The 26,418-nt window shown below is 41.9% G+C and overlaps 1 long non-coding RNA gene across 1 annotated transcript in view; it reads right to left on the bottom strand.

Annotated features, from left to right (window-relative positions):
* LOC142070956 (uncharacterized) overlaps window positions 1-9,877 on the bottom strand; it is a 28,267-nt gene extending 18,390 nt beyond the window's left edge. The window contains exon 1 of the long non-coding RNA XR_012666899.1: window positions 9,278-9,877. This is a non-coding gene — a long non-coding RNA (uncharacterized LOC142070956). The remainder of the gene's footprint in view (window positions 1-9,277) is intronic.
* Between the last annotated feature and the right edge of the window lie 16,541 nt (window positions 9,878-26,418).

A 26,418-nucleotide genomic window follows, 5' to 3' on the forward strand; every position in this document is an offset into this window, starting at 1 on the left:
TGCTGGCGCACTGCTCTGGGCAGCCGGGAAGCGCAGCTGCAGAGCTGTGGCCTGACCCAGTGCTCTAGGTGGTGTGGCTGTAGCCACGCAGCACGGTAAGGGGGCAGGGAGGGTTGATAGAGGGCAGGGGAGTTCGGGGGTGGTCGAGGGCGGGGGTGTGGATAGAGGGGGGCGTCAGAGGATGGGGAACAGGGGGTTGAATGAGGGCAGAGGTCCCGGCGGGTGGGTGCAGTCAGGAATGAGAGGACGGGTTGGGTGGGGTGGTGGTGGGCAGCCAGGGGCGGGGGGTCCAGGGGCAGTCAGGGAACAGGGAGTGGTGGATGGGGCAGGAGTCCCGGGGGGCTGTCAGGGGGCAAAGAGAGAGGGGCGGGGGGAGGGTCAGTCAGATAGGGGTCGGGGGCCAGGCTACGTTTGCTCTTTGTGGAGGCAGAGCCTCCCCTAACCAGCCCTCCATACAATTTTGGAAACCCAACGTGGCCCTTAGGCCAAAAAGTTTGCCTGCTCCTGGCATAGGAGATGCATCTTATACATACTGCTTATTATTATTGTTAATATTATTCATCAGCTAAATATGCAGTACATGCTGTGAGCAATCTGTCAAAATGATTTATGAGACGACAAAATAAATACAAGAGGCTCTGCTTAGACCTTTTAAAATTTTGGCTTTTTCATTTATCTTTCAACTTTGATCAATACTAGATTTATTAGCAGACAACTACACTTAGAAAGATACTCACATCTACTTTGATTGCACCATTACACAAGTGCCTTATGTGGCTTTTCCCTACCAATATTTTGACCTAAAGGCTTTACTGCTGCTTGATGGTGCATGCACATCCAGATGAAACCCACCTGGGGAAAGGAACAATTATGTCCAAATATTTCAGCATTTTGCCTCTCCTGAGGACTTGAAAAAAGGATAGTAGGCATATCATGCAACCACTAACAGGGCAAAGGGAGTTCAAAGAGGAGCCACAAGAATGATTTAAAGGATTGGAAAACATGCCGTATAGTGAAAGACTCAAGAAGCTCAATCTATTTAGCTCAAAAAAGAGTTAAAAGTGATTTGATCAATATCTGCAGGGGGAGCCAAAATGCGATTATAGACAGCTCTTCAATCTGGTAGACAAAGGTATAACAAGCTCCAATGGCTGGAAGTTGACACTAGAAACATTTAGACTACAAAAAAAGTTGCAAATTTTAACATGAGCGTCAACAATTTACAAAAAGTGTTATGGTGAACTCTCCAACCCTGGAACTTTTAAAATCAAGATTGTATGTTTTTTCTAAAATATATTTTCTCTAGTTCTAATACGAATTAATTCAGGGAAGTAATATGGCCTATGTTATCCAGGTCAAACTATATTACAATGGTCCCTTCTGACCTTAGAATCCAGAAATCTATATGTAACCCTTCTGCCTGTCAGAGTTGGCAGCAACAAGGGCCGGGTTCAGTATCTAGGGGTTCCATTCCAATAGCACAATGCAAAACCGGCTCGAGCCCCCACCCAGTGACCTGGGACAAATATATACCCCCGCTGGGCACCTCCAAGAGGCAATACTTCCCCTCTCGCAAGCACATAGTTTGAGTGTAGCAAAAAGCCTTTTAATAACAGAGAGAAACAATGTGGCATTATGTTGGGGAAACACCACCAACAGGATTCATAACACAACCCATGAGCAAAAAAAACCACCCCAAGCAAATTCGGGCATGTCCTTTCCCTTTGGTTCTTGAGGCCAGCAACCCAAAATTACCCAAAGTCCCAAAAGTCCAACGACCCAAAAGTCTCTGCCCCGGTCAGGGCAGCCTCAGAGTTCGGAAGTTTATCTGCAGTTTTACCTCCCAACCTGGGTGGAGATGGGGGGGGGTTAAGGGGGCACCTTATGTGGTTCAAAGCTGATGGCCCCACCTCTCCATGGGGCTCCGCTCTGCCAGCCTCCCCATGAGCTGCTCTAGGCATCCAACTGCTCTGCTCCACCAGCCGCCCTGCTCCACAAGCTGCTTTGCTCACCATCCCGCAAACTGCTCTGCTCCACAAGCCGCTCTGCTCACCGTCCCACAAACTGCTCCACCATATATCTTCAGACTCCCCCACTACTTATCACAACACTCAGTGATTTCAGCTCTTAGTAAGGTTAGCTCTTCTGTGATTTCAGCTTGTAGTAAGGGAGCCTCAGTGTTGGTGCACCATTAGCCCAAAGTGAAGTTAGCTCAGCAGCCTGTAACTAGACTCCTAATGGAATCAAAATTAGCTCTGATATTCCACAGTGGAGAGAAGAGGAAGTGCAATTAGCATATAAGGCCCTCACCAGGGGGGGCCCATACCACCAAGTATTAATACCTGTCCCCAGCCTCTCTCAATTCACAGAGTTTTGGAACCCATGTCCCTTGCCTAGCGAGTGCTACTTAGTTGATGGTGAGTCCCTCCATCATAACAAAAGGCCAAGTACAGTTCCACTGTCCTTGATTCCCATAATCAGGGTAGTAATTTATTCTTCCTGCCCCAATAACAGAGACACTGGGGATCCCACAGCAGCCAAAGTGACCATTTGGGCAGCTATGGCCTCATTGTAGGCGGGGTGGGTGTGCCTATGCAAATGAGATCAGCCCCTGAAGTTCTTTTCCACAACTTGCCACACCTCACCACCAGATGTCAGGGTGGAGCTCATACTGACTCTGCTTACATCTAAATCAATACCTAGCATGAATCAAATTATTCCTCTGAAATTATTAAATTTAATTTCCCCCTACATCTTATTCTTCTAAATTATTTGGACTGGCAAGTTTGTTAACTACCATGCAATACACTGTTTTGTTACCTTGTCAATAAATTGTAAAGAGATATATAGAGCCCTGATTTACTTATCCATAAAAGCCAGGAAACTCCCATACAAATGCATAAACTTGCTGTGGATCTATCTGACCATGCAGAATGACAGTTGGGCCCTATATGTATGGAGAAAAGAAGAAATCTGTTCCCCTTTCATCAGCTAGAGGCCATGGACTGCTCAAGGAGGAAGCAACTCATTCTTCCACCACCATCAGCATATCATGGGGGGCATGGATCAGCAGTTCACATCGCACTCCCCGTCAGTACCCAGCCGGGACAAGCTAATGATCCAACCAGCAGACCAAATTCAGAGATGAATGCTGGTCACATGTCACCTGAGGCACTTGCACATACGCTAAAAAGCAGTAGTATACTATGCATATGTCATAAATATAAAGGGAAGGGTAAACCCCTTTGAAATCCCTCCTGGCCAGGGGAAAGCTCCTCTCACCTGTAAAGGGTTAAGAAGCTAAAGGTAACCTCACTGGCACCTGACCAAAATGACCAATGAGGAGACAAGATACTTTCAAAAGCTGGGAGGAGGGAGAGAAACAAAGGGTCTGTCTGTCTGTCTATATGCTGGTTTCTGCCGGGGATAGACCAGGAATGGAGTCTTAGAACTTTTTAGTAAGTAATCTAGCTAGGTATGCATTAGATTATGATTTCTTTAAATGGCTGAGAAAAGAACTGTGCTTAATAGAATAACTATTTCTGTCTGTGTATCGTTTTTGTAACTTAAGGTTTTGCCTAGAGGGGTTCTCTATGTTTTTGAATCTAATTACCCTGTAAGGTATCTACCATCCTGATTTTATAGGGGGGATTTCTTTATTTCTATTTACTACTATTTTTATTAAAAGTCTTCTTGTAAGAAAACTGAATGCTTTTTCATTGTTCTCAGATCCAAGGGTTTGGGTCTGTGGTCACCTATGCAAATTGGTGAGGCTTTTTATCCAACATTTCCCAGAAAAGGGGGGGTGCAAGTGTTGGGAGGATTGTTCATTGTTCTTAAGATCCAAGGGTCTGGGTCTGTAGTCGCCTAGGCAAATTGGTGAGGCTTTTTACCAAACCTTGTCCAGGAAGTGGGGTGCAAGGTTTTGGGAAGTATTTTGGGGGGAAAGACGCGTCCAAACAGCTCTTCCCCAGTAACCAGTATTAGTTTAGTGGTGGTAGCGGCCAATCCAAGGACAAAGTGTGGAATATTTTGTACCTTGGGGAAGTTTTGACCTAAGTTGGTAAAGATAAGCTTAGGAGGTTTTTCATGCAGGTCCCCACATCTGTACCCTAGAGTTCAGAGTGGGGGAGGAACCTTGACAGCATATAGTCCTGATCCCCTCTCTTTTTAGTTCCTCCTGCTGAGTATCTGGAGGACATAGAATAGGAGCCCTGTAACATGGATCTCAGATAATGTACAGCCATTTGCCTTGTGAGGAGCAAAGTTGGTAAACTCTTCTTATGAACTGTTATGAACTCCATTATGAATGAGGAGCTTTCAACGAACTGGCCCTTGTGTATTCACCCTGGCTCACAGCAGCTCTAAGATTAGTTCCAAGGGGCATGGTCCCTTTGAGGTTCCCATAGTTGCCTGTCAGTCAAATGGTGAGAATCCATCTCCAGCCCCACTCCTACCTAGACATCAACAAGGAGCCTCCCTCCACATTATTACTAAAGCACCAGAGTGGTCTGAAGATGAGTTCTGTGTAGCTCAAAAGCTTGTCGCTTTCAGCAATAGACATTGGTCCAATAAAATATATTACCTCCCCCACCTTCTGTCTAATATCCTTGGACCAACATGGCCACAACAATGCTGCAAACATAAAGCACCAACAGACATCTATGGCTGATCCCCTGAGGAGGGGAAGGAGTTAGACAGTAAAAGGGTCCTTTGCTCTTAGGGAGCACTGGTTCCTGTGAGAAGACGTGGTGCTCCTTAGAAAGTGTGATGTCGCAGAAGCAGCTTGGCCAATGATGTTAGGATTAACAATGTTCTGTATTTGTTTATCTATGCACCTCTATTTTTACTCTGTTTTTCTTCCTTTCCCTGCTTTTAGAAGCAGCAGATTAAAACTAGCTAACAATCCACACAGCAATTCTGTGTTTGCTCACATTAACAAAAAAGGACAAGGAACAGGACGGCATTCCAGGATCACTTTGCTTCTGAGGGTAACAGGGAAGTACTAAGAGATACTTACCACAGCAGTAAACTTACTAATCATACTGCTACCACCACATATAAGCATCAATAATGGCCATGGTTTCTAGCCTCTGCACAATCAGGAAGATTTGAATATAACCCACCTTTTATTTCCTGTTTGGGACAGCAAGCAGTTGACATTCACAGGATACTGTATCCTCTCCTTATTTATGTCAACCCTTGAATAGGATTGGTAGATGCAGAAGAAAAATACATTTTCAAAAGTACAGAAGGAGCATATGCTCAGCTGCCATGAAGTGTGATTGTTCCATTGAAGTCAGTGTAATGACAACAATTTACTCCGACTGAAGACGTGCCCCAAGAACTCCAACAAACAGGTGTGTCTGCTTCTTTTTCTTTCATCTGCTCTCTAATTGCAATAGCTCTCAGTCCTACTAAAAGCACCTCCATGACACAGACCTTGCTGTGTTGCAACACAAAAAGAAGCTCTTAATTCAGGTATCAGTAGCCCCTATTAAACACAAAAGTTCAAGTTTCTACTTTTAACAGCCCAATAAGTTCAAAAGCACCTAGTGCCCTCCTCAGTTAACTCAGCTCATCACTAAGCTATATTTGGCTGCAGTGGCAGTTGATTTTGACTGCAAATTGCCATCTCTGGTATTTATTTCAACAATGTCATTAATTTAATATTTTTGCTACAACAGACTGAAGAGAATAGCAGGCTCATTGAAGGACCAGCAAGAAAGGAATCACACAAGGTAGTTTAACAATAAAAGCTAAGAAACTTTCTTGAGACTTAATAGCTGACTGGAAATGTTAATAACCTTACAGTTTTGCTTCTGTTAACCTCAGGGAAGCATTAATTCCCAAGGAAATGTCTTGGAGCAGTATTAATAATACAACCTTTTAAAATGAATTGAACTACAATAATTATTTTAACATCTCTTTACACAGCACTATTATTCTCCAAAGTGCTGGAGATGTGAATTGTGATAGAAGTGTAATATGAACCCCTGGAACAGGAGTTGTGTAGTTTTTAAAATAAAGAGTTTTAAAAAATTCAGATAGTGCCTTAAACTAAGCAAAAAATGAAGCAATAAGAGCTTCCAAGGAAAAGAAACGCATGGAGTCAGAAAATTTACATCTTTTACTGCCTGAGAGGAAAAAAGCTATGTGCTGCTAAACTATACATTTATGGGCAATTAATGCTCAACACTCCAACCACTTAAATATTTCTGGTTTCAGAGTAGCAGCCGTGTTTGTTAGTCTCTAAGGTGCCACAAGTACTCCTTAAATATTTCTGTTAATTGGGCTGAGTTTTGGACATCAAAGGGAATTTCATCTGAGTAGGGATTCGGCTCACTATATGAATTATAATTTTAAAAAAAAGAGTATGTTCTATACATATACACATTCTTATGGTAATCACTACTTCTGTTTTAAGTTTAAGTACCTTGGGCCTGATCCATAGTCCGCTGAAGTCTTTCCATTAAATTGCCTGATCTTTGGGTCAGGTGCCTTATGAATAAAATACATTCATTAGTGTTTGAGAGGTATTTAGGTACTACAATAGTGAGTGAAACAGAAGTGCCTCCAATTAAATAAATGTAGCCTTGACTGTTAGATGTATAAACTGAGGCATTTTTAATGTTCTGGTAATTCCCTGGATTTAAATAAGATTTATGACCCCAGCTCAAAGATAATCAAATGCAGGGTGCAAATCAAGGTTGGCATGTTCAAAAATTTTCCTCCATAGTTTTCACTAAATTGTCATCATAGGTAACCCAATCTGTTCTTCCCTTCTCTTCCAGTCTTATGGAACTGACAGCAAAGGGAAATGTGCAAGAATTCAACTTTCACATTAATACATCCTCATAAAAAAAGGAGCATACCAGTGCAGCATGGAACAGCAGTTTATTCACATACACTCTTACTGGTCTGCAGAAGGCCACAGATTAGAATTCGTTTGTCTCACCCCCCCTTTTGATGGGTGAAGGAGGAATAAACACACTACAGTCCTCATTTCCTACCTGCAACCCACTCCACACCCAGAACACCACTAATTAATGGAGTCAAGAGTACACAGCACAAAGGTAGCAACATTTGGGGACTGGAGAACTTTAAAATGCCTTTAACTTTTACTGGCTTCTAGTTAAATGAATTAGGCCTAACTTGCAAACATTTAAACGTGTGCACACATCTATTTTCATGAGTCCCACTACAATTCATGCAATGTGCACAGTCATCCGTGTGTTTCCAGAATCAAACGATTCAATTGATAGGTCCCCATCATGCTATCAAATGGAAAAATACCAGAAACTATCCACAAATAAATTGGCATTACAAGGCTTCACAAGTCAGGAGCGTAACGGAAATATTTGCATAAACAAAAACAATTTCCCTGCAATTCCACAGAAGTATCGCAAAGTATTATTTTTTTCCATTATTAAATCACTTCAGTAAGATGGATATCTGATTTACAATCTGCAAATAATCCCCTCCCCATATGAAAGGAGAAGTAGGTCCTGAAATCCTTCTCATTTTAGTCATTAAACGTAAGTCCTATATATAAAGATGAACTAAACTGACTACCTTATAGATTAATAAGGTTAGTTTCATCCAAAATTTTCTGATATAGATGAATAACAAACATCACTTAAAATGATTTTATATTCATATTTTAAAATCGACCTCATCATGCTTATTAGGTTAAATATCATCATCTATTCTTTGAAATAAACATGTATTTTAGTTTAGCACTTAGCAAGATATTCCCCACTGACAGACATTTAATGAATAAAGTACTTAATCAGTACTAAACTATATGAACACACTTTATATTTATTTCATATTAATAAACAATGAAGAATTAATGTAATGTTTTCATGCAGAAAGCAAATTTTAATCCAATAAGATTTTATTTCCCGTTTTTGTTTGTAGCAATTTTGTTTTATCAGAAGCTCCTGTAAAATCTTAATAACTGGGCTTTTGCAGCATTATAACATTTTTATAACGTAATTTGAATTTTTAATTACAAAAGCAACTTAGTTTTTGCATTTGCTTCTCAGTCTTACTTTTTGACTATTTTAGTTGCAGTTTACTTCTGTTGAAGCTTCTGTGCATTAATATAGTTAAACTCCCCATTTAATAATGATGACTACAGAACAATAGCACCACTGGTGTAATCATCTCACCAGATATGCATATTTCAGGAGGCTGCTCTACTGAGAATAAATGAGTACAGTGCAAAAGTGCATCTCCACTGGAACATGCCAGCAGAGAAAGAGATGCAGAGTCTCTGATCAGATCAGTCAGCAGCCTTTCAGATTTCGTAATGAGAGGACCAGGGGACCTCTTAAGATAGCAAACAAATGAAGATGCAAAAGTCTTGCCGACAGCTAGGGCAATCCAATTTCCTCCAAAGGGAAATGGGCTAATCTATAAGAAGTCATCGGGTGGAAATTAAGTTGTGGAAACTGCGGGGACAGACAGACTGCCTGTTCTCCTACAGAGAACAATCCCAAGGATTTCCCAAGAGGAGAGAGAAGGAAATCCATGACATGATGAAGGAAATCCGTGACACGATGATAGAGAATCACATGCAGCTTCTGCTATATCACCTCCCCAGGGCTTCCTAAGCATAATAGATGCTACTCCCTATTCTCAGAGTCTGAGCAAATGTAGCAACCAAACACCCAACTTTAAAGTTACACCTACTGTAGTTCCAAGCCACACGCTCACAAAAGGTGACATTCCAGCTGGATGCACTCACTCACTCGCACCGCACCGCCCCGCAAGGAAGACAGGCAGCCAGCCACCCCTCGGAGCTGCACCTACCCCCCGCAGTACTGTACCGGGATGCGCGGAGGGCTGGGTTGGGCTGTGTGTGTCGGCACTGCGGCGTCTCGAAAGCTGCGGTCAATCTCCGTCAGCTCTAATGAGAAGTAATCAGCCCCCCCCCAAAAAAAACGCTGCGGTTTAGAGAGGCTTATTAATGCTGCCAAGCGCAGAGGGGAGCAATGCTCCGAGCACCAGTCCGGCCAACTGCGGGGAGCACCCCCAGCCCTGCCTGGAGCCAGGCACCCTCCTCCGGCACTCACTCCCCGCGGGCATCCTTGCCTCTGCCCGGCACCCCCGGGGCAGACAGACCCGCTCAGCGGCATGCCAAGGGCACCTGCCGCTGAGCGCCCCACTCCAGGTTGGCTCGGGCACGGGCTGCCCTGCCCGTAGCTCGGCGCCTTCCCGCTGCCGGGGCCCGGGGGGGGCAGGCTCCCGAGCACCCACCCAAACTTACTTGGCGGCCGGGGAGCGCTGCGCTGGCTGCTGGCCGGGTCCCGCGCGGCGTGGGGCGCGCGCGCGCGCGCTCGCTGAACTCAGCCAGCGCCGGGCTGCGGAGCTGCCGGAGCCTGGCCGGACATGCTCAGTTCTGGGGCCCCCCTCGGCGGGCCGTACCATTGAACCCTGGGGGGGGGGGGGGGGATAATCTGGACGCTACCAACAAGAGGGAGCTAAAAATAGGCCCTGCCCGGAAAAAAAAAGGCAAAGAGCAGCAGCCTGAGGGAGCTGAACCAGGCCGGCCGGGGGGGGAGGGGCGTCGCTCCGCGTTCGCGCTGCGGCTGCGGCTGGGGTTGGCCTCGCGGCTGCTGCGCCGCCTGAACTGACTGAACAAGCCGAGCGAAGAACGGGCCCGCCCCGGGCGGCTCTGCGGGTGCGGGCCGGGGGGCTTCTCACCCTCACCGGTGCCTTTGCAAAGCCGCCGGCCGCGGCGGACTGTCACTCTGGGGCCGTTCCTCAGCCCCGGGAGCCGCGGGACGGGGCCGCCCCCGGCTGTGACGGATGCGGGGGGTGGGTCAATGCCCAGCGTCTCCCTTGGGGGGGCCCGGGAGAGGTTAAATTTCACACGATCAGCGCCCCCGACTCCAGCCAGGGCAGCGGGGCAGCCCGTAACGCTCTCGTCTTTACTTCAGAGCAGCTTGGCCCGGCCCTGGGTCCCCCGGCGGGACCCGCCGCAGCAGAGCCCGCAGCCCCTGACGGGGAGGGGAGGCAGACGGGCAAAGTCCCTTCTTCTTCCTCACCGCCACCTCGCGTTGGCTTCTGTAGGGACCAGGATTTGGGAGACAGCCATTCCCCAGCGCATCCCACCACTAAATCCACAGGCAGCCCCAGCCCCAGTCTTCGTTCCTTTCAACATATCGCCCCTCCCTGGTGTGACTCCCCCAAAGTGGGACAGGGAGCCTCCAGGGAAGGCCATTTGCAGGGCATTTCCTAGCACCAGGGCTCCCCTTGGCTCACATTATGCCATTACAGCGGAAGATAACAGAGATTTGTTCGTCTCTAAGGTGCCACAAGTACTCCTTTTCTTTTTGCGAATACAGACTAACACCACTGCTACTCAGAGATCAGATGCGCTCTCTCACAACCCTCCCCCCCCAACCACACACACACTTACCTCCGGTTGCTAGTCAAATGGCTTTAGGGAACTATTTAAAAGAAATTCAAAGCAACCTGAATGTGAATATATAAGGTTGGGATGCACTTCAAGAGTGAGTGGTGATGTCCTCCCACCTGTGAGGGGATGATAAATTGTATCTTACTGTTCAGCCACTAGGCTGTGCTGTGTGTAAAATACCTGATTTAAAGGAACCTCAGCCATACCTGGCAGAGCACTAAAGGCTCTTATGATGAACACATCTGGTATGTATAAGCAAATTCTGTAGCCAGGCCAAATCTGGAATAGGGACATAACATGGTGGTAGGAGTAAACTAAGAACAGAGACAAAAGGCACAAAGAAACAAAGGTTGCAGGATCTCATCAACCTGTCACTCCTCAATGCTCAGAGAACGTTACCCTTGACAAACCTTCACCGTGGACTGACTAGAAGCAGTATTTTGCAAGGTTTTGAATTGCCAGCAAACTCCACAAAGAAACTAGACATGTACAGGTATCAGCTTTAATTTATGCTATGAGAAAGCAATCAGAGCATATATTTAAACCCTTTGACTTTACTGAGAACAATCACAAATGTGACTATGAAAGGGTTTTAGCTATTTTGGATGCATACTTTACACCACAGAGAAATGTTGTTTATGAAGGAGCATGTTTTCATCAGAGAATTCAAGAACCAGCGGAAAATGTCGAATGTTTATAAGAGCTTGGCATGCATTGGCTGAAAACTGATTTAGGAACTGAAAATAGGAAAATATCAGAGACTGGTTATTGGGTTAACAGCTAAAACCTTTCACAGGAGCTACATTTGAAGAGAAGTTTAACTGTAGCCACAACTATTCAAATAGCAAAGCAGTCTGACCTGGCGAGACAGCAAAATCCGAAAGCAAGTTGCCAAACTTGAAAAACAAGACACTAGTTTAGAAGCTATAAACAGGTGCAGCATAAGTGCTAAAAGTCATTACCATAAGACCCCTGAGGCAAAGGAGTGAGAACTCCGTTTTTAGATGGGGTAAGATCCAAGTTACCCGGGAAAGAATTTTCTGTAGTATCTGGCTGATGAATCTTGCCCATATGCTCAGGGTTTAGCTGATCGCCATATTTGGGGTCGGGAAGGAATTTTCCTCCAGGGCAGATTGGAAGGCCCTGGAGGTTTTTCGCCTTCCTCTGTAGCATGGGGCACGGGTCACTTGCTGGAGGATTCTCTGCTCCTTGAGGTCTTCAAACTACAATTTGAGGACTTCAATAGCACAGATATAGATGTGAGGTCTTTTTTAGGAGTGGTGGGTGAAATTCTGTGGCCTGCATTGTGCAGGAGGTCAGACTAGATGATCATAATGGTCCCTTCTGGCCTAAATATCTATGAATCTATGAATCTATGAGAACTCCCAGGCTAAGAGGGACCAAGCTTTAGTAAACAGGCACAAGGTGTGGAAAAAGTCAGATCCCAAGACATGATGCATGTCCAGCCAGAGGCTTACAATGTAATAAATGCATGAAATATGGACATTTTGCTGTTTACTGCACCAAAGCAGTAGGGAGTTGACTCATACTATGGTCAATCAGGAGCCAGTGTTTCTTGGATTTATCAGTTGTGATGACATAGGGCCTGCCTGGACAATGAAACTGAATATTCATGGCAAGACTATTGACTTTAAAATTGACCCAAGAGCTGATGTCACAGTCATCTCAGAAAGGACTTATAGTCACCTCATGCCCCCTCAGAGGTGAAGTCACGTGACACAGCTCTGACTAGCCCCGGAGGTATTCTGAACTGCATGGGGCAGTTCACCAGAAACAACTTACGGAGACAAAAGCTATGCATTCAGAGTATATATGATCCAAGGACCACAGACTCTCAGCGTTCTGAGCTGCAGTGTGTCAGCCATAATAGACCTAGTGAGAAAGCTGGAAGAACTCAATAATTGGTGACGGACTTTTAAAAAAAAAGATCCAGTACAAATAACCTTAAGAAACAATGCTGAACAATACAACGTACATACATCTCACAGGATTCCTGTTGCTTCATAATGTGGAAATGGAGTTAAAGAGACTGGAGCAGATTGACATAACTGAGAAAATCTGTAAGCCAATAGCATCATATCCACCAATGTTATAAAAAAAATGGAAAAATACAAATCTGTGTGGATCTTAAAAGAGTTAATGAAGAAATTGTGAGAGAAAAATATATCCTCCCAACACTGAATGACTTCCTCCCCAGAGTGAAAGGAGCTACAGTATTCTCTAAGTTGGATGCCTTGAATTGATTCTGGCAAATTCCTTTAGGCAAAAAAAGTGTAAAACTGACTACATTTATCATTTACCAACTGGTAGATTTTGTTTGCATAGATTATCATTTGGGATTACTAGTACACCCACCATTTTCCAAAGAAAGATGGCAGAATCCTTAACAAACACAAATGGACCTGTAGTTTTCATGAAACATATTCCAATATGCGGATCTTCAGTGGAAGAACATAACAAAACCCTCATAGAAGTCCGAAGTCTAATCAATCAGTCTGAACTAAAGCTAAACAAAGAAAAATGTGGTTTTTGCCTACCTTGAATGAGTTTTTGGGACAGATAATAAACAAAAATGGAATCAATCTTAGCCCTGAGATAGTTAAAGCAATTTGAGAATTGATTGTACCAGCTAATGTACCAGAATTGAGAGGTATACTTGCGACGATAAACTACCTTGGCTGATATCTATAAGATCTTTCTACAGTGACAAAACCACTGAATGAACTCTTAAAGCCGACACCTCTTGGTTATGGAGGCCAAATCAAGAAATTACCTTCAAAAAGGTAAAAGGATTGATCTCAACAGCTCCAGTTCTGAAGTACTGTAATGTGAACAGGCCACAATGGTCAGTGCAGGTGCAAGCTGCTATTACTTATGTGGTGTATTGTTGCAACCTCATGGTTCTGAGTGGAAGACAGTTGCATTTTACACTTACAGAAGAAGAAAAATGATATGCACAGATTGAACAGGAATGTGTGGCAAACATATGGGCATGTGAGAACTTTTATCTATTTGGGCTGGATAACAGACCACAAACTGTTTGTAACTCTCATCAGCAGAAAAGACCTGGATCTATCATCATTGAGATGTCAGTGTCTGTTGGTAAGGTTAATTCAGTTAATTTAGCCCAATTGCTAAATATGTCCCTGGGAAAAATCCAGTAATAGCGACACACTCAACTGTCATAAAGAAAAATAATTCACTGCCCAAATTATATGTGATCAAGTTCGAAAGTGGAGAATACAACAGAAACCATCAACATCTACAGTTTGTTCCTCAGAAAAACAACAGAGGAAACTCTGCAGAGGGCAGGTGCGGAACAAGAAGATGATGACTCAAGGATTTCAAACCAATCACAGCCCGTTGTTGCAACTAATGGCCAGCCAGATGACCAAGCCATTACATGTTTGGATTGTGTAATTAAAAAAACAGTATGATTCAGAGATACTTAACAGACTGATATGTACTGAACTTCAAAGTCAGTGTGATAGTGTAACTATTGTAAATAGGAGGAATGTAGAACCTAAAGGGGGAGATGTAATAGAATGCTAAACTGTATTATTCTGTTCGGCCACTGGGTGGCACTCGGTGTAAAATACCCTATTTAACTGAACTTCAGGCATACCTGGCAAAGCATTAAAGGATCTTATGATGAACACATTTTGTGTGTGTAAGCAAGCTCTGTAGCCAGTCCATAGCTCAGTGGTCCCCAAATTATGGGGCTCGCCCCCCTAGGGGGCCATGGAGGAATGTCCGGGGAAGAGCAGCGGGGCTCTAGTCACCCCACACAATGGGGCTGCGAAGGAGCGCCACCCAGCCCTGCTCTGCCTCATCTCTGCTCTGGCCCCAGTCCACAGCTGCAGTTCCGGCTCCGGCCCCAGACACAGCCCTGTTTCCAGACATGGCTAAGCCTCTTCTCTCAGCCCCATGCCCTGCTCTCGACTCCTGGCCGCTGCTCCCAGCTGTGGCCCCTAGCCCAGCTGTGACTCCATTCCCAGTCTGAGGTGGCACAGACATATTCTATCACTGGTAAGGAGGGGCATGAGAGGAAAAGTTTGGGGACCACTGCCATAGCGGGTTTGACACTGCCTTCCTAAAAGAACAGTAAGAATAAACAGGATATCAACATCATATTATTTTAGATTTGTACCATACTACACAGTATAAATACATTTTAGTGTCCTTGTGCACCATCAGTGTTTTTACTGACTTCTGCTGTTGCTGTTGCAACACATCACTTTTATAATATGGATAATATTAACTGCAAAACCTCACATACAGGAAAGAGTAAACTAAGAAGGATAACATAAGGTCATTCAATATTCTGATATGACCTCACTTAGAATAATATATACATTATTGCTATATTATTTAAAAACTCCAGTTATTTAAGCAGGCAGGGAAAAGTGATGTAAACAAAAAGTTTATCTGTGATTGTAAGGAGTCACAAAACCCAGTGCAGTCTCGGACAAAAAACGTTAGTGAAGAGAAGCAGCTCTCAGTTTTACCCAGATGAGCATAAGCAGAAAAGGAAACATTAAACTGCAGTGATATCAAATAAAGTAGGAGGAAGGAAGTAATTTTCATACAGAAGCTGACATACAGAAGGATGGGTTATTAAACAAGATTATGTGGCAACCTTGCTGCAGTATTTTAAGAAACAATAAGATGACATCATGAAGATTATAGTACTAAAATGGGAATGAATCATGATGACTAATTGTCTCCTCACTCTTCAATACTTTTACTGCATTCTCATGTAGGTAATGAGATTCTCAGACGCAATATATTCTGTAAGGAACATCAGGAACTAATTGCAACCTTAGCAGTACATAAAAAACATAGTTGCCTATTTTGCTGAATGCCCCTAACATACTTAGAGAAAACATTTTAAAAGACTACTGGAATTCTTTAGCATGGAGCTATAGCTCCTGATGATGGTGTCAGACAGAATAAAGGATGCAACTTTTTGGGTGCAGCCTCTTGGGTGAAGAATAAGGCAGGCATGGGAGGGGCAGAGGACCAGTCTGGCTCTGGATGCAGTTGAAAGAAAAGAATTGACCTCTAGAGCAGCGGTTCTCAAACTGTGGGTCGAGACCCCAAAGTGGGTCACAACCCCATTTTAATGGAGTTGCCAGGGCTGGCATTAGACTTGCTGGGGCCCAGGACTGAAACCCGAACCCCACCACCCGGGACCAAAGTCTGAGCCCAGTGGCTTCAGCCCTGGGTTACAGGGATCAGGTTACAGGTGAGTTTTGGACCCAAGCGAGGAGAATGGTGAGACATGAAGCCCTCTCTCCTTTCTGTTTTCCATTTCTCATCTTTCACTTCTCCCTTCTCTTCTTATCCATTCCTACTTTTCCCTTCACTACTTGTTTTGCCTTCCTTCTTTTTTCAGAGGCAGCAACCTGAGTGGATATTGGAGACAGCTCCTCTCTCCTCCTTCCTATTTTGCTCAACAGAAATATTAGCAATTTAGGTTGTATCTACACTAGAAACACAAAATTCTTCCATCGACCTGTCTACACAGGGACTTAGGTCGGCTTAATTATGTCTCTCTGGGAGTGAATATTTCCCACTCATGAGCAACGTATCTAGGTAGACCTAACGTAGTGTAGAGCAACGCTTAGACCCTATTTGAGGACTTAAGTGGGACTTTAATTAACAGAACTTGTTTCATCTTCTGAACATAGGTGATTTTCACCTTATATGCAGACTTTACCATTTATAGATCACACTAACTGCAAAAAGTTAATACAACATTATGCTGAGATTTTTTTTTCTGAAAGATAAAAATACAGGAAAGTTAGAGTTAAGGTTCAAATATTTATGATATTTAATCTGATCACGGCAACAGTCTCCAACTATGTAAAAAAGTGGTTATAAACTGGACGGTGATCAATTGTTCTACAGTGTTTTCAGTGTTGTTGTAGCTGTATTGGTCACAGGATATAAGAGAGACAAGCTTTCAAGCCTCACAGAGTCCAGACCTGAAGAAGAGCTAGTTTCTTTCACCGACAGAAGTTGGTCCAATAAAAGGTGTTACCATACCTAACTTGTCTTTCTAATTGTCCTACTGCTGAGGGCAGGACAAGAAGTAATTTGATTAATTTTTAGGAAGGGACATTTAGTTTGGATATGGGAGGAGTGGAAGTTTAACTGTAAGGATAGTCAAGTAATGGAATAGGTTACTTGACCATTTGAAGGTTTTTAAAAACAGATTAGACAAGCATCTTTTGGGGTGGCCTAGGCATGCTGGACGCTGCCTCAGCACAGGAGGGAGGAGCTAGATGACATCTTGAGGTCCTGTCCAGCCTTACATTTCTTGGATTAAGAATTATTTTGCCATCTAAGTGTTAATTTATTGGCCTTGATTATCTTCTCATTTACACCGGTTTTATCCTAGTGTATCTCCATTGACTTAACTCCACTTAGGATGATTATTGTTTGAAAACATACTTTTTATCTGATCAAATATTAATTAGCATTAGGCACCAAAGCCAAAATCATACAATTAGATCCATGGATGCGGAGGCATTTGCATTTGAGGAGGAGAGTCCAGATACAAGATTGAGGCCTAAGTAAGTGACATCCCTTAGAACACAAGAAGGGTTGTCACACTAACTATAGGGCCAGTTGTGCTCAGACTAGGGAAAAGGTACAGTTTAAACACAAAACACTACATAATTAATTGTACAAGGGAATAATACAGAAAAAAATGTGGGTGCTCAGTGGTTCACAGTCCTGGGCCCCCAGAGAAGAATCGTCACTGTGTCAGTTATAGTCCTAGCTGAGTCTGTAAGCAACAACCTGGTATACAGCTGATACATATTTTCCACAGACTCCTTTTCCCTTTAAGTTTGCTATCAGAGTATGCTGTATGCTGAGTCTGCAATTGGAGTGTTTTAAAATCTTTCTGAAAACCATCACATCTAGGCTGAGACAAAGCATGAGAAAAATTAGGCTAAATAGAAACTTTGCAAAAGATACTGTATAAGTGACTGAAAAATAGGACGGGTCTAATTTGTCTAAAATGTCAATGGATCCTGATTTTTAAAAGTATACACAGTATATTTTTTAAAAACCGTTCAGAATGCTAGTGTGATCAAAACCTTAACTTTGGGGCTCATAGTGTGATGTGACAATAGTTAGAATTTAAGAGTAATAAAGCAAGAATCCTCCCTAAATCTGATAAAACACATTATATAAAATTCCCAGTTTCACTATCACTATTAATCAGTATGGCTGACATTGGCTTTTGGGGATATGTTAAATACTGCAGCTTTATGGCCACTGTAACTCTCTACAGATCAAATCCCATTTCCAATGTCAAGCCTGAGCACACAGGCTTGGTGCAGGGTATGGTCACAGGGGTCATGAAGACTGCTTCATGATTGTTATTGCAGCGAATGTAGCCCCTGCTGCTGACACACTCCTCTCAGCAGGAATGGTCAATGGATATGAGCAGCCTCATATCCATGGGCATCCATCATCCCCCTGCAAACAGAGAACTTTTCTGGCATCCCATTATCCCCCAAGCACAGCAGAACCATAGCAGTTCTGCTGCCATCAGAGTTTTCCATGCCTGTAACAGACTGACAGGGTTTGCTCCTCTATGAAGGTATGGTACAGGTGCTGTTTCTACTTGTCTCATTCCTACATCCTCATTTTGTAGGAGTCTGATCAGAACAAAGAAAACGGGGTCCTTCCTGCCACCCTGAAATGGGAGAACCACATTGACAACAATGGGAGTTTTGCTGGGCAAGGATTGCAGACTCAGCCTTTTAAAAAATTATCTGTCAAAGAAATAGACCTCTTATATGGATCCTTTCTTTTCTTGTGCACCAAAATGTAACATTTAAAAAAAAAAGAGCTGAATAATTTTCAAGTGAATGCCTTATAAAATGTAAAGAGGAGATTCAGTTTTATAACCTCCATGCCAAGCCAAGTAGATTTCAGATTGGGATTTTCCTCAGAAGAAATTCAGGTGTGTTTCTAGCATTTTGATTTTTCCTGTCCATATGCCCCTCACAGTTTTACTTCACTGTAATTGGTACCTTTTCCCAGTCAGTCTGCAGTAATCTACTTTTTACTGCCCCTCTATGGGCTTTGGATTTTGATTATAGATACTGGAATTTAAATATTAATCTCTCACCTCTTTGACTCAAAGTTCCTGGTAGGCATATTGGGGCTTGGAGGCAAATATTTTACTCTTGGATTATAAATTTTCTATTTTCAGAAGTGTATGGGCAGGTCATTCTGTTCATACATTAGGCTCACACATTACACTGCTATGTGTATATAAGATTAATTTGCTTCATTTCCAAAGATGGTAGTAGTTGAGCAATGTATTATGAACATAGTAATATATGTCTGTGCCTGTTCACATATATAACACTTCTAAATGTTTCATGAAAGGATTCTTATTAGTTACTGTCACTTTTAATAATAAACCTTTCCAACCTGCTTTAAACATTAATGAATTAAGCCACACAACACTCCAGTGAGGTAAGAAAATATTACTCTCTCCTTTTTTAGTTTTAATTAAATTGTTGCAGTGCCTAAAGATTTCAATAGATCTTATGTAAATCCAGATAAATTGATAAACAAAGATAAATTGACAAATACAATGAGATCTCTACTATCAGGGTAGATGTAGCATGCTGAAACAGGAAGCTCTAAGAAGTTTCTAGCTCACTGACAAAGAGAGCAACACTAGCAGCCATCTACATTTTTTAAAAAAGCAGCGTGCCTGTTTGAGATCAATATTTAATCTAACACAGCCCCTTGATTTCGGTCACTGATTCCAAACAAGCCATGCAAAAGGAACACTATCAAATGTCTCTGTTAATCAATGGAACTACACCAGCACCAGGAGTAAGTGCTTGTGTTATTGGGTCCTTTGTTGCCAACTGGAATCAATAGGAACCAAGAACCTATGTTAAATTTTTCTAGAATTTCCACTAGGGAAGGTAAATGCTGCTGTAAACAACCACAAGGACCATTTGGGATCAACTGTGTCTTGGAAGAGGACACTTAGAATAACCAGTAGGCAATACTTCATGGGAATAAGTGTATACATAGGAGCAAATGTGTATATAAGAGCAGCAGCACATAGTTTTTAGACCTCATACAAGAACAAGGTTTAGAGATATCTCCAACCTTTATCAATCTCTGTAAGAGGATTTGTGAAGCTGAAAACAGTCAGTTGTGCTTTGTCTGCAGTGGTAAAGATTACAGTCTCCCTACCCTCTCTCACAAAAATCTTAGTGACACTAACAATAACTAACAGGTGTTGTTCTAAGGATAACTAGCTACACAGCTGCAAAAGCAAGACGTGCATGAATTTGATAAAAACTTTATGATATTTCTACAAGTCCTGGGAAATGTAGATTTTATCCACATAGAAAATCATCTGCACCATTACAAAAATAAATCATTAAAAACAAAAAGTAATTCCACTTAAAAATTCAATTAAAAATTCCCTATCTTAAACGTGAAATCCAGGAATCAGCCAGCCAAAAGGTAACTTACTTACAAGTTGGTTTAAGAAAGAGTAAAGAATCTAAATTCAAATAAGCCCCAAATTCAAAACATTATAGAATAATAATGTGACAATATGAACTGTTTGAAATCTCTGGTCAAAGTGTGCAATTATCATAATGAATTGTTTGTATTCAAAGTAACACCTACGTTTAGCACACAGCAAATGGGGTAGGGTAGGGGGATGGCAAGGGAAGCAGTAATAGCGTGGTTAAAAGGACTAGCTAAGCGCAGAGAGTGCAGATTTTGATTATGTATGTTGTGTGAAAATTAATGAATCTGGCAGGCCACGTGGCCAGGTGTTGTCATTAACTACTTTACTATCAGTATCATTGTGATGATGACAGAGGCATCTTTGCAAAAATTAATTTGGGGAGGTCACACCATGCGTCAGGGGCAGCCTGGAAGAAGGCATGCACGAACAAACAGGAGATGGAAGCAGGCTTTTTGTACCTATGTGACTCTTGTATATGATTTATATAATGCTCTATCACTTTAAGAAGAGCTGCCTGGAAGGACGGACCTGAAATTGTCACCTGCCAGATGCTTCTATGGTAGGGTGCTGCTAGTCTTGGTGCTACTGCAACAAACAGCTTCACAACCTGTTTGGACTCAGCGACTTTGGTGTAATCTGCTTGTCCATTGTGCACAGGGTAATGCATAGTATTACAAAAGGCTACACTGTACGTACCAATGGTTGGAAAAAGAGGAAGTATTGGATTACAAACACTGATGTGGCTACTGTCTTACAATGCAGATACATCTCAGCTTCTTATCCTTCCAAGGCAAAAGTGTAACTGGAATTGTTCATCTGGTTCTGCTGTAGAATAGGTGGCCAACTTTGTAAATACAGGTATAATGCTTATTACTGGTCAAAGCCCCATTGACTGATAAGGAGATGGCTGCTGGTGCGCGCGCAGCAAACAAGCACCTGGCTTTTTTTGGACCAATATTTAATCTAATACAACCCCCTTGATTTCTCTACTGGATTCCAAACAGGATGTGTAATGTTTGTGTGCTGCAGCAACACAAGCAGGTGCCTGCTGGTTCTGTCAAACGAGCTAGAAACTTCTGGTAGCTTCCAATTTCAATCTACTCCCTGAGGACAACTCCTCATAAAATGAGAGGCAGAGCATTTAGCAAAATGAGCAACAGGGTCCCAATTACTCGCTTTAATTGGGGGTTTTCAAAGACTGACACACAGTGCACTGCACTCTTTTAGCTGTGTGTCCTCCCAGATTTGTAGGGTCATTGCCTAGATCAGCAGTTCTCAAACTATGGGTCGGGACCCCAAAGTGGCTTGTAAAAAGAAAAGGAGGACTTGTGGCACCTTAGAGACTAACCAATTTATTTGAACATGAGCTTTCGTGAGCTACAGCTCACTTAATCGGATGCATAAAGTGGAAAATACAGTGAGGAGATTTATATACACACAGATGATGAAAAATGGGTGTTTATCATACACATTGTAAGGAGAATGATCACTTAAGATGAGCTATTACCAGCAGGAGAGTGGGGTGGGGGGAGAGAAAATCTTTTGAAGTGATAATCAAGGTGGGCCATTTCCAGCACATTTCCAGGAGTTAACAAGAATGTCTGAGGAACAGTGAGGGTGGGAGAGGAATAAACAAGGGGAAATAGTTTTACTTTGTATAATGACTCAACCACTCCCAGTCTCTAGTCAAGCCTAAGTTAATTGTATCCAATTTGCAAATTAATTCCAATTCAGCAGTCTCTCGTTGGAGTCTGTTTTTGAAGTTTTTTTGTTGAAGAATAGTCACTTTTAGGTCAGAAATCGAGTGACCAGAGAGACTGACGTGTTCTCCGACTGGTTTATGAATGTTATAATTCTTGACATCTGATTTGTGTCCATTTATTCTTTTACGTAGAGACTGTCCAGTTTGACCAATGTAAATGGCAGAGGGGCATTACTGGCACATGGCATATATCACATTGGTAGATGTGCAGGTGAACGAGCCTCTGATAGTGTGGCTGATGTATTTAGGCCCTATGATGGTGTCCCCTGAATATATATGTGGGCACAGTTGGTCCTTTGTTGCAAGGATAGGTTCCTGGGTTAGTGGTTCTGTTGTGTGGTGTGTGGTTGCTGGTGAGTATTTGCTTCAGGTTGGGGGGCTGTCTGAAGGCAAGGACTGGCCTGTCTCCCAAGATTCTTCAGGGTGACCCATCACTCTCACAAATCTATGCAATTCATGCATATCTCACCATTGCGGCTGTATGTACTCTTAGAACTGCATCTGTTAGTTATTGTCAATTTAAATAAGCTTTTTATACAAAAAGCTGGGGAGGCTGTAATTTTTGCTATTACAGGCAAAGCACGACTCTTTTGTATTTGACATTACTAATCCCCTTAAAGAGATCTATAATTGTTGGACATTTATCTAAAGTTGCATGAGGTCCAAATGTGATTGTTATTCCTATGTATAAATGTAGTCCTATGGAGTACTGCTTATTGATCATTGTTAAGGTCCTCTAAGAAGGCCCATACTTGGAGATATTTAAAGGTAGACTGAACAAATCACTAGAAAATATACTATATGGAACAAGCCTGCATTTGTAGGGTGATGGATTAGACAACATAATCGGTCTTTTTCATCTCCAGTTTCTATGAGTTTTCTCATCTAAATCATTAGAAGTGACCCCTGACAAAAAGATTTTATTCTGCACCATTGAAGTTCATAGGAATTTTGCCTATTACATCAATGAGAGTAGGACTAGACCCTAAATTCTTTCCTGGTTTAAGTTACACACATGATAGCTTCTAGCATACCCGGTTACATTAAAAAATGAAAAAGTTTGTTGCTATCTGTGCATTTCCTTCCAATAAAATGATCAACTTGTTTATATTATTCTGTCTCCACGCTACTCATTCTTTATTTGTTTTGGATAATGCGAAAAATGAATGACCTCAAAAATGCCTGCGAATTTGTAAAGCTTTAAAAGAGCATGTATGTAACTGTGTGGATATCTGAGCAACAGTGTGTGGATTCTTGTTCTTCGTGATGCTAAATCTTAGAAAATGTTGTGCCCTCGATCTAACCTTCTTTCTTACATTTTGGGCAAGAGTTATAAAAATTCCGACAATTAGATTTCAAATGTTGCTTCCGGCTATCTCTTTTTATTCATTCTGGTGACCCAGAATTTTTTTTTATATAATTTTTTTTTAAGAGAGCAATTGCTTATTTCACTCAGCTTGCTCCCCACATAAGACAAAAGGTTTTCATTCTGACAGTCAGGTGCCACTTTCTGTTTTTGCATTTTGGTTTCCACGTTAATTTGAGTACTAATAAAAGGGTGTGGATTACAGATCAAATGCCTTCCTCAGAACTGGTACAGCATGAGAAATGACAGTGAAATCTTCCCAACACAAACTTTTAAAGGACTTCTGCAGCTGGAAGATGTGGGAGAGAGATAGGAGTGGGAAAGCATCTGGAGAAGTTTTTGGCTGCTTGGGAGGAGCCCCTTAATATTCGGCCCCACCATCAGGAAAGCTCTTAAGTGTGTCCATGGACTAGGCTTTAGCACATGCTTAAAATTAAGCATGGATTAAAGTGCTATCCTGTGAAAGGATGGACTTAACCATTTGTTTATGTGCTCCTCTGAAGCAGGACTGGCAAGGAGTAGAAAGGTCCTATTTTGAACTTTAATAGCCGAGTGCTGCACTATAAAAGATACTTGAGATCTACACTAGAACTTTATAGTGGCTATGGCATAGTGTCAGTAATTGCATAGTAAGGGTCACTGCATGGTCTACTCATTAAAGCACAGCACTCAAGCACTGAGATTTGGGTTCTACTTCCAGTTCTGCTATTGACTTCTGTGATTTGGGCAAGGCAGATAGGTTGGGATTTTCAAAGGACCTATTCCTAAAGAATTGAGGTGCCTTTGAAAAGCCAACTCTTAACCTCTCTGTGCCTGATGCAGATAACACCAATTACCTATCTTACAGGAGTGAGGTTAGGCCGTACATTTGTAAAGCACTTTTACACCGTAGATGGTAAGTACTAAAAATGTGAGATACAGAAATCTACTGGTTAGTGCTCCCTACTAGCTGTGCTTCATAGTTTATTTGATTAGTCCATTGGAGACAGTAGGGGCTATGTTCGCAGAGGTGATGGGGTATGGAACCACACTTTTTGGTTCCTTTGATTTAGTGGCCTGCTATGTTCATTTGCATTTTATTGTTTAATGTCGCTGGTAGGATAAATTGCTGCTAAGTAGTTATCAGATTGTTATAAGATGTCAAGGATTCTAGAGCTTGTCACCATGCCTCAGTGGGTGTATCACAGCTGAGGATGGCAGATTCAGGACAAACTGCTGAGAAATAGGGCAGACACCCCAAACTGCTAGCTATTCTATTATTAGATATACCAAGCCAGAAACAGAAGTAAATTTCTGTCTCTCCACACTGGTTAACAAAAAGTCCAAACTGCTGTCTCCTTAGGCATCCCAGGCCTTATTTCACCACCCAGACACTAGGCTTTATGAGGAGTGGTTACTGAAAATGAATTTAATCAAACAAAGAGTTCTTCTGATCTCAAAAGATCAGCCACATACCCAAGTCAATATATAACTCAGATCTTATATCAATAATCACACTGTTGCTAATCCTTTAGCATCTAATATCTAAAGGTTTATTTAGAGAATAGAAAAGAAGGAGAGAGTTAAAATGGTCAAAAAAATCATGCACTTACAATCACTGCAAGGTTCTTGGATGAGGTTTGTAGCAGTGATATTACTGGCTGCTGGCTTATAAAATCTCTAGTAACTTCCAAAAGATTGGAAGGTTCTCAGTCCATAGTCAATATGCTCCTTTTAGTGTAAGTCCAGAGATCAGAGAAGGGAAGAGGCAAAATGGAGATGATTCCAGGGTCTTTTATATCTTCTCTGATGTGGAGGGAATGTTCTTAGTCTTTGTGGAAAATTACAGGCACAAGACCCTGGAGTCCAGGGTCACATGGGCAAATCACATGCCCCATATTCTGGCTAAACCATCCACAGGAAAGTTCGCTGGGCTGGAATTTCTTCTATGGCCCATTGTGAGAGTTAAGTGTTCCTTAATGGGCCAGCAATTTGAATAGTCCATTCAGAGTATGCTGTCTGGCTTCAATATAGATTTTACCTGGTGGGTGTTACTCAGGAATACAGCACACGTGTAGGATGCCAGTACATAGTCAATATGTATAACTTCAGATACAAAAATTATACATGCATCTAAATAGGATAATCCTACTTAGCAAATCATAACTCTTCCATTGACACCTTACATGATATATTTTGTACATGTTTTGTTGCAATTGTCTAACAGTGGCAATATTAATTATATAAATGGTCATGTTTCAATCATACAGCATCACAGAGCTGTTTGTACTGGTGATTTTAGTATTGTTTGAATCTAAATATATAAAGTATTAAATAAATTTCCTTTAACACAAGCAGTAGGGGCTAACGGAAAACGCTGATCAAACCTGTAGTTCTGAATGATCGTTATGGGCAACACAGCCAAAGCAACATTAAAATCTAGGGCCACTATGATTTAATATAGTATTACCAGAGCTAATCAGAAATTTCAGACAAAATCAAAATTGACAGAAAATGAAAATAAACATTTAAAAAAATTCAATGTTTTTTGCCCTTATTCTTCAACCAGCTATACTTATTTATTCATTCTAAATAGAGCTGGTCACAATTTTCTAAGTTTTGAGGTTTTGGTGACATTTTTCAACTGAAGTTTCAAGTTTTAATTAAAAAAGAGGGAACAGATTCTTTATGAAAAATTTCTTGAGAAACATCTCCATTTTTTTGACCAGCTCCAATCCCAATTATATTCTAATAAGATATAATTGGGAAATATTAAAAAGAGGCAGCTGATCATTTTCAAATCTTGCTAGGGAATAAGACAGTTTTCTTTAGAGTATTTGTTACTTATTTTTGTAAAGGTTGCTTATAATAAGATTAGGCCTAATGCTGATCTCAGTCTCGCTGGTGTAAGCCTATTGGAGCTACTTTTGATTTACACTGGACTAAATGAGCAGAATCAGGCCCATCTTTTAGATTTTCCATCGAGAAATATCTTTTGTCAAGTGCTTCAAAGTCATTTGGGGACATTTAACCAATATCACAAATGATCTATTACTTCACATACTACTGTATGTGACTACAGGAACATTATGGTTTAAAAATATCATATAAGTTTCAAGATGAATAAGTTGATGTTTGAGCCAGCAGAATATGTAACTTTATATCTGTCTGGCCTCTCTTTAGACTACCAACATGGGCATTAGTTGAACTGTGATTTCTTAATGTTTTACTCAGCATGAGTTTGAGAACAAAATACATCACTAATATATTCCTAGCTAACTAGCTAGCTAGCTCATCTTGTCTTTGATTTACAGTATAAA

This window comes from Caretta caretta, chromosome 2, assembly GCF_965140235.1.
Source record: "Caretta caretta isolate rCarCar2 chromosome 2, rCarCar1.hap1, whole genome shotgun sequence".
NCBI classification, from domain to species: domain Eukaryota; kingdom Metazoa; phylum Chordata; order Testudines; family Cheloniidae; genus Caretta; species Caretta caretta.